The sequence below is a fragment of the Pinus tabuliformis genome, chromosome 2_2, assembly GCF_031772625.1.
Source record: "Pinus tabuliformis cultivar Carrire ecotype Pingquan chromosome 2_2, CPIR1, whole genome shotgun sequence".
NCBI lineage: Eukaryota > Viridiplantae > Streptophyta > Pinopsida > Pinales > Pinaceae > Pinus > Pinus tabuliformis.
The window spans coordinates 493,986,726-493,996,142 of record NC_142300.1 but is presented as its reverse complement, the minus strand read 5'-3'; the positions used below and the strand labels follow the sequence as shown (position 1 = coordinate 493,996,142).

Sequence of the window (9,417 nt, the reverse complement as noted above, 5' to 3'; positions counted from 1 at the left end):
CCAGTGACCGCCTCTTGGCACTCTTATGCCACCCCAAATATTGATCGAGAATGGTCCCCCCCCTCCCACCCGTTATAGGTGACTAATATGTATCCTTTTGCAGAATATTGTTCCACATCAGATAACTAGTATTGTGAAGTCTGACATGGATCCCCACTCACCTCTAGACAGTAGGAAGGAGAAAAACTAAGGGACCGACACATTTATGGCTAAATCGTGGGAGGATTGCACATGCTGATTTGCCCGGATCCCCAGTAGTACGAATGATATAGCTTTTAATGCTACATCTCCCAACCAGTACCATCCAGAAAATTCAAACCATTCATGATCGATCCTCAATACCTGATACAGGCCCAAACATGCAAGTGCACACCTATACCTGAGCCAAGGTAGTTCAACAATCTCAGTAACTACTGCACCAGCCCCACAGGAAGGAACTTCCTGCCATTGCATTGTCTGATCATGCACTCATGCATTAAATCATGTTACGACCTGCACCTCTTACATTCGCAACATCCTTTCATAACTCAGGCCACACCCATTCTATCACACAGTTCCAGATATTGAATTCGAGTTACACAACAAGCGTCACTGAAACTCTCACTGCACCAACACTAATATGATCTGTCACCCCATCATAAGAACAATACTGCCATTGGAACGATATTATTGCGAGAGCCCTCACAACGCCAACCCTTTCACTGTAAGAACGCATAAATCTTAAGATGCAAAAAATGACCTGTATTATTCTGTATTCTCATTTTTGGTACCTACCTTTTGCAGTGAACCAAAGCCAAACATGTCACTGATCTCTGCAACAACTTCAGCCCAAATCTTTCAAGAGTTATACAAAACAAACCATCAATCTTGGATTGCTTTCACCAACACCTCTCGCCAATCCTGATGGCTTTCTCCTCTTCAATACTAAGAGCACAGACCAGTGTTATTCTCTCCCTACACCTCAACAGTTGGCTCCTCCCATGACTGCAAGCTAGTTTCTTGCATGAAGGTTTTATACACTTTGCAATGAACTTTCTTCAAATCTCAAGAAAGAAGATCTATCTACTCGCTCGAGCTTGCGAGCTTGCAAACTTTTTAGGAAGTTTAATTCCCACTCTCATCTTCAACCCATTTTAGTAAAGTTTGAACTTGTTATCCAACGAAAATAAATGAGAAAAGAGAAATTTGAATATATTAAAAGTAACATATTTTGTCTAAATATTACCATTTCTAATATTAAAAAGAAATAATTTAATTACTATCAACATTTATAAAAAAATTAATTTATATAATTACATTAATATATTTATTAGAAATTTAAAATATAAATAGTTATGATTTGCTAATCTCACAACTATTTTACTTTTTCAAATTAAATGTTATGACATTAACTGAATTCCATTAGCTTTGCCATTAATTTTTTTTAACTATATACCATGTAAATTACAATGTACGGAATAAATGAATTAGTTTGAATAAATGAAATTGGCTATAAATAATATGAAAAGGAAAATTGAACAATTTGTACAATTTGTTCCAGAAGAAACTGTGAAGTTCGAAAAAGCACCCTAAGCTATTTTGGATTTGAAACGAGATATAATAAAACTTTAATTAAATTTGGTTTATTTAAATGCATTTTTGAATTAGTTATTTTTAATTAACATAATATTTCTCAAATTTTAAATCTGCCTGGTTATATAAGTATATGTTTAATTATTACTGGTTATATAAGTATATGTTTAATTATTATTTTTTATGTGAGATATTGTATAATTAATATTATTAATAATGGAAATTAAAAATAACATATATTTCTAATAGTTTTAGAAATTGTTTAACTATACTTGAAATTATAACATTTTTATGAATTGTTTAACCATAATTAATTTGTAAACATAATCGATATGAAGTTGAAATTTAATTAACAATTTCATCAATAAAATTTACGCATCTTAACTCATGGAATAAGAAGTTGAATAGAATTAACAACTTAAAGATAATAATAAATTAAAAAATAAAAATTGGAGGTTTATATAAGTTTTCCAATAAATTAAAGTTATGGTTAAATATGAGTTTGTAATAATATAGGTATGGTATGGTTGAAGGTTTATTTTGGAGGAAGCCTACCAGGATCTTAATCGATCTAGATTAAGGAAGATTTATAAAATATTTATGAATTTTTTACATGTAATAATTTCTCAAGGAAGCCACATTTGTATTTTGGTTCTTCAACTAAGGTGTATTATCAGGAAAGAAATAAATAAATAAAGTGATAAATTAGGGTTTAAGCAAAACTCTTAAATAAATAACAATTTGTTAAAGAGGAAAGAAGCAATGGGATTGCCTCCATACCTCAACTCACCTACGCATGAAGTATCACCTCATGAGGATAATATCTTGATAAACAAGTGAAGCTGCGACGCAGCGAGTCCCTGCGTGAAGTTCGATCCAGACCCATAACCTGAAAGCTAGATAGCTTCTATGATTGCCTTCAATATAGCCGCTTGATTGCTTATTTACTATGGGTTCCACAGCATAAAAAAGGCTATGGAGGACAGCAGAAGCAGAGAAAATTTATCTGGTTAACAAAAGCAAATTGTTTGTAGTTGCTTGTAATTATGCACCCAAAGAAGGAAGGGTTAAGCGCTTTAGTACGGGACTACAGAACGGAAGCAGTAGAGGCCTCATAAACAGAGCATGGCCTTAGAAAGCGTCTTTCTTGAAGATTCTTGTTGGTCTGTAATATGTGTAATGTTCTTAATACCAATCCAGTTTCTTGTTTGCAAGTCATTTTAGGAGAATTTGGTGGAATTCTCTTGTTAAAGGCATTTGGAATGCTTCTGATGAGATGACAATCTCATGAACATGCTAGAAATTGAAAATAATCTTAAAAGTCAAGTGCAATACATGCCAATGCACATGATATATCTGTGTGGTATAATGGAATCAGCGCTGAAAAATTCGGCTTCGAAACGACTTGTCGATGCAGGAGTGCAAGAATTGGGTTCAGACTCTGAAAGAACTCGGCAGCAGAACTTATTCAAAAACGAGGGTTTTTGATCTCCTTTTTGGCGTTTAGTTTGACGCGGGCGGTTTTACCATCTTCCCACAAGTTGGACTTGCCAGGCAGTGAATAACCCACGAGTACTTGCAGGTCTGACTTACTGTTTGTGCTATGTTTTCGAACTATGAATGGAATTCTTCTAGTCCCCTCTTCCAAACATGTATGTCACGAGACACAACACTATGATCTTATTTAGAGTGGGGCAATGTTCCATTGTACAATAAGCTTGACCAAAGTGACCTATTTAATATTGAAATAGACATATACTCTATCTTCACCCTACAAGGCTTTTTAACATTTTCCTGTTTGTGTCAAATCAATTCTCTATCTTTCTGGGCATATACCTAGCTGCTGATTCCAACGGTAGAAGAAATGGCCTTTACAGTGAATTAGTTTCTGCCATAGCAAATCTGCGGTGAACATAGTAGCAATAAATGGCGCCCTTTGTAAGATTCTGTAAGATTACCATGCGCAAAGTTAATGACATCATTCAAAGTAGTCATTGCGATTTGAGCTTATTATGTCGTGGCACCCTTTTAAAATTCCTTTCATCTTTTGATATGCGATGTTCAACAGCACCCATTCATGTTTTGAACTATGAATTTTTCAAGATTAACTCATGCACCACTGATCAGATTTCCGGACTTTTTTGGACTGCATTGTGTTTTACCTGTTTTCTGGTTCTATTGTGCTTAATGGCTGCTATTTTTTGACGTGCTTTTACAACATCTTCTGGTTCATTGTGCTTGTGCTATTTTTTAATGTGATTTTGCAACATTTTCTGGTTTTATTGTGCTTAATTGGTGCTATATTTTGATGTGCTTTTACAACGTATTGATCATATCTTTTTATACAAAAATGGGGTATACGTAGATCTTGCCCTCTGTTTCCAGATTGGCTTGAATTACATCATATACATGTTCAGACGAATAGGACAGTAAGAAATATGCGTGCTTGCATTTGCTTCAATGAAGAATATTTTCTTTTTCTTCGAACTGTCGTCGGATCTGTCATGGAGGAGGCCGCGGAACGGGATTTGCTTTAGCTACGTCGTAGGTTTGTATCTTGCAAGGAAAGCCTTGTATGCAAGGGTAGCTGCGTTCTCGGCCTGCGCTATCACGTACCCGATTCTACACTGCTTACTCATGGGGTTTCCCATGCTCTAGCACATGCTGTACAACCAGTTAAAAATTTAGTTAAGAAAAATAAAGGAAATATAAGAATTTAGAAACCATCGGAACAACTCTATCAATTAATTATAAATTTATCGAAATACATTTCAAACCCAACGAGGACTAATGGGAAATTTTAGGACATCTTATAGGAAATTGTGGCCTTCAAATGTTTCAAGCTAAGACAATAAAAACAATAGATTATTATTAAAAGCATATGAAGGGAGGACACCCTAACATATACATATATTACAATCTACGAATATAACTGCAACGCACCTCTGAAAAATGAAAACATGATTTTATGTAATGTTAGAAAAAATGGACCATTCAACCAAACGGGAAAAGTTTCTCAATGCAGTGGTCACGTGTCGTATATTCTGCATGCAAATATTTTATGGTCGACTCTACATTGGAAAGGATGTTAGGCCAGAGGTAGAGCCATAACACGTGGCTTGCATGCTCGCAACTTTGTTGTAACAATCCAAAACATCTGTCTTCGGTCACTATTACAGAACTCCATGAAGATGACATCCGATCCAGATTTTAATTCCCGATCGCAAATGTCATATCCTTCGACATGCAAGGTCGGTAAGCTCTCTCGGATGACCGGCTTCACTTGTCGCAGTTAGGAGTTCGTGTTCACACTCACATTCTGTGAGCTGGTTCTTGATCCTTTGGACATTTTTCCCTGCGCTCTGAGCATATTTGTCTCCACATGTCCCGTCCCCTTCTATGGCGAGGCTGCATGGAAACTCTGCTCAAGAGCTTTAAAGGCCGCGGATTGTGTTGGCTTAAGAGTAGAGGAGTGTTTCTGTTAGATGCACATTCTGAAGAGGCATCGATTTAGCTCTCGATCGGCTAATTTTCTAGGAGGTAAGCTCATTTAATGATCTAGTTATGAAAATGGCGGCTTTCGCTGTTTCTGGCTTCGCTGCAAAGCTTTTGTCATTGAAAGAATCCGTGGCCTGCAGAATTTAAGAACAATCTTCTTGAAAACTAAAATGGAATTTGAGATACTCTGTTTTTGCTAAAAATTGGACTTGTGCGTTGCCGGAAACATAAAGGCTTTGTTTGCTGGCATTTATCAGTTCTCTGTCCTTATTTAGGTCACATTTCACTTTATTTTGCAGTACGGATTAGTTGTGAAAAATCTTACTTCTGTATCGTAATGCACATCGCAGTTTCGAAAAGCTGGATTTAGTTGCCGAGACCTCTTTATTTTGACGAATCTTCTGTTTTTTTCTTGTGTGTTATCTGAAAGATATTCTTAGATTTTTCTAGCGCTGGCTTAAAAGGCTGGCGGCTAAACTGTATTGTTTTGTTGCTTACAAGCCTATGAAATCGCTGCACGCTTGTAACTAAAAGAACATTAAACGGTTAAATATCGAAAGAATGCGGGTAACCCCGATTTGAAAGTCTTTGAAACCTGTTAAAATGCTTTTGAATAAGTCTTTTGAGGAAACTCAATGCTATTTTAGATTCTAATGTATTCAGGGCATGCTTTTTCATCCCTGAGAGATGGACATGATACATTCAATATTACAACAATCTAGTGATTCTCATAGCTTTGTCTTGGACGAGATACTCTGCTTACGTCTATTTTTTCTTTCTTTCCAGGGTACAGTTTATACCATTCATGTTTTGAGGACACAATTTGACTGTCTGGAACTTGGCAACAAATCAAAAGAAATAAACTGTGAAACGCACTTAATGGTTGAAATTGCTATGCTGGCAAGAAGGTTAGGTTGAAGAGGAATAAAATATCAAGGTTTCTGATACTCTGTCACGCAGCGGTTAATCTTTAGCAAACATGGCCGCCACAGCCGAGACAGTCTCAGAGATGGCCGACGAGACAGCCGAGATGAGATCAGGTACTGTACCTGCACGCCATTAGAATGAACAGCCATCTCCTAACTCTTAACATATTACAGTGGATGCTCACGGTCATGAAAAGGAAATTTTGGTCTCTAATAAACAAAAATTCCATGCAATGCATTAAATATTCAATAGATAATTCCGGGAAATGGAATTTGGTCATCAGAGAGAAGTGATTTCATTCATGCAATAGTATTAGTCAAAAAGATGAAAACCTCCAACCTGTTACCTGATAAGAATTAATCGAAAAAGGTTCTGAATTGATTTGCTACATGTGAACAGAGAAGGAGTCGTGTAAGACAAATCCCGCCACAGCCGAGACAGTCTCAGAGATGGCCGACGAGGCGGACAGGGACCAGTTCCGGCGGGAGGCAACCAATTTGGCCTGGCATAGTCTACAAAATGAAGACAGAGACCTGGGATTCTCAGCAATAAGGTATTAGTAACTCAACTCTGAAGATCCTATCGCCACATAGTTGTTACAAAGATCCAAATGTCAGTGTCAGAAAGATCCACACGTCGTAAAGATCCAGACGTCAAAAACGGAAGCTACCAAAGGAATCATATTAAACTTTCCTATGTACGCCGGTGAAACAAAACTGGCATTTAATGTGTGCTCAGCTAATAGCTAGCATTAAGCTAGCATCAAGTTCGCTAGTATAAAATACGAAACCAAATACTACTTATAACATATGCTTTTGGTCTTCAGCCTCGGGAAGAGGCCAAATAAGAAGGAGAATATATCTGCATTGAAAAACTTTGGGTCGCTAATCGGTGTATGTGTAAAAACTTTGGTTATATCGTAATCAGTGAATTCCACAAGCAGGTGAACTAATGCTAAGTTCGGCCTAAACGATTACTATAGTCCCTGGCCATTGCCAGATGGCAGGGACTAATAAGGTTGTTACTCAAACTATAGAAGAGTAGGGACTATTGAACTTTACAATCTGTATTATAGGAGGCAATAAAGTAAACAGTATGAAGGGCACCTCCGTACTAATAAATTCATGTAATGGTGTTATTGTTAGCCTTGAACAATGACGTGGGAGATCATTGCTTATAGAAATAAAAAATCCCAAGACCTTTGATAGAAGAGACAAGTCTTGTATGTTGCACCGAATATAATTTTTGAGGGATTCTTTAAATCACTTTTAAATAATTTCCTGAGACAAGTCTTGTATGTTGCACCGAATATAATTTTTGAGGGATTCTTTAAATCACTTTTAAATAATTTCCTGAATATAAGTGTATAAATTAGTATATTAACTATAATTGGGGGCGGTAATAAGGAATATTTCATTAAATGTAGGAAATCAAACTTTATAGAGTATTTTTGTTATGAAACCAGCTCACAAAATAGATCAACAACTTCAAAATTAGCCTCTTCTAGGGGGGAACCTCCTTTACATTACACAAATGAACAATTCTTGGATGGTTCAAATGACAAAACCTCATTTATATATATAGGAGTCTAAAGGGTCACAATATAATCAGAGCCGACATACAAATAATAATGTAAGAGCACAATAATAACAATAGTGGGCTTCTATGGGGCACAATAATAACAATATGGGACTACATGGGCACAACAATAACAATAAGGGGGCTACAATGACAATAACAATGAGGAAATACACTAGTATTATAGGGACTTAACATGCCCCTCTCCTTCAAAAAAGTGTTTTCCTCAACGATTAAGTAGTTCTGGATGCTTCTGTATAAAATTCTCATTCTCCCATGTGGAATCTTCAACAGTTAAGTTCTTCAACTTTATGAGATACTCCGAAATTGATCGATTCCATAGCTATCGAGTTCTTATTTCCATGACTGCTTTAGATTCCAATAGGATTTTTCCTTCTTCATCAAGTTTTGTCAATATTGTTTGAACTGGGAGCTTGTCACCTATAACCTTCTTTAAGCATGAAACATGGAAAATTGGGTGCACTGGAGAAGATTCAGGAAGCTCCAATTTGTATGCCATAGTACTAATTTTTTGCAACACCTTGTAAGGACCATAAAACTTTGGTGATAATTTATTATCCTTCTTAGCTTGCTTGAGGGACATTTTTTTGTATGGTTGTAGCCATAAAAATACCCAGTCACCTACATCAAAACTTCTTGTAGAATTTCCCACTATAGATCAACAGATTATGCAATATACTAAAGCAAAATACAAGATCTAATTCTACAACAAACTTTGTGGAAGCTTAATCGAATATGAGCAAGATCAATTAGAACACATATAACTGAGAATGAAAAAGCAATCACACATGAACACAGAAGAATAATATGGGGAAAGCCTCAGCCTAAAACCCCAATCTATGTAATATCATATAAGTGGAAATATGTTCAGATTACAAAAATAATCAACTCACAAGCTATCTTGCTCTCTCTGCAATGGAACAATATAGCTCACAGACTGAATAGACACAAGATATGCTTTCCTCCAGCCCTCCAAGCCTCCTATTTCCTTGCACAGTTTTTTTTGGGGTCCAGTGATGCCACCTGTATGACTTGGCCTCATCACACACTCACTAAACTGAAGAAGTAACTACGTAATCTATAAGGAATGAATTCCTTCTGCATGCAAGAGATATCCACCAAGGAATATTCTTGCAACTGATAGTACACCATCCCACCATTTGATATCAACTGGGTCTCTGACTGAACTGACATGCATGAGTTATTTATGAGAGAATATTCAGTTATCTGAAGTGCAGCAGTTACATGCATGCATGCATTAACTAACTGAACTCACAATTAGCTCAACAAACTATTTGAACTAATCTAACTGGACTTAACTCAGATAATTGAGCTAACTAATTACAACTCAAAGTACAACTCCTCCTAATCTCCTTTAATCAAGGATAACTTCCTCAATCAATGGAGAAACTGTTGCATGTCTTCACATAGACTTCATGTTTGATTTCCTACAACTAATTAACTCATAGTGAATTAATTAATTATTTTACAAACAATTGCGAAGATCAAATTCGAATTTTTACTTCTCTATTTTAGTTCAGAGACTAACTAAAATAGGAAGGTATCCCGAAATGCTATTTATAGTAGTGCTATTTTTAGCACTTCTATTTATAGCATTTCTTGTTGCTATTTTTAGCACTTCTTTTGCTACGATGTTAATCTACCTGTTGTTTCATTCTATTTTGCGCCAAAGTGAGGTTATCCTTTAAGAGTTGGAGAACATATTTTTGATAATCGATGTAATCTTCCATTGCTTGAACCTTAGAATTTTCTCTTAAATATGATGTGATGGAGGGTGGATGATATCCATAAAGCGCCATA

At 36.1% G+C, this 9,417-nt stretch overlaps 2 long non-coding RNA genes across 2 annotated transcripts; one reads left to right on the top strand and one right to left on the bottom strand.

Moving 5' to 3' along the window:
• Positions 1-4,040: 4,040 nt before the first annotated feature.
• Positions 4,041-6,467, bottom strand: LOC149193532 (uncharacterized). Its single transcript, XR_016254964.1, has 2 exons — positions 6,344-6,467; positions 4,041-4,236 (listed from the first exon to the last, which is right to left on the bottom strand). It is a non-coding gene; the product is annotated as an uncharacterized LOC149193532 (long non-coding RNA).
• Positions 4,797-6,933, top strand: LOC149193531 (uncharacterized). Its single transcript, XR_016254963.1, has 3 exons — positions 4,797-5,112; positions 5,857-6,110; positions 6,397-6,933. It is a non-coding gene; the product is annotated as an uncharacterized LOC149193531 (long non-coding RNA).
• Positions 6,934-9,417: the final 2,484 nt, after the last annotated feature.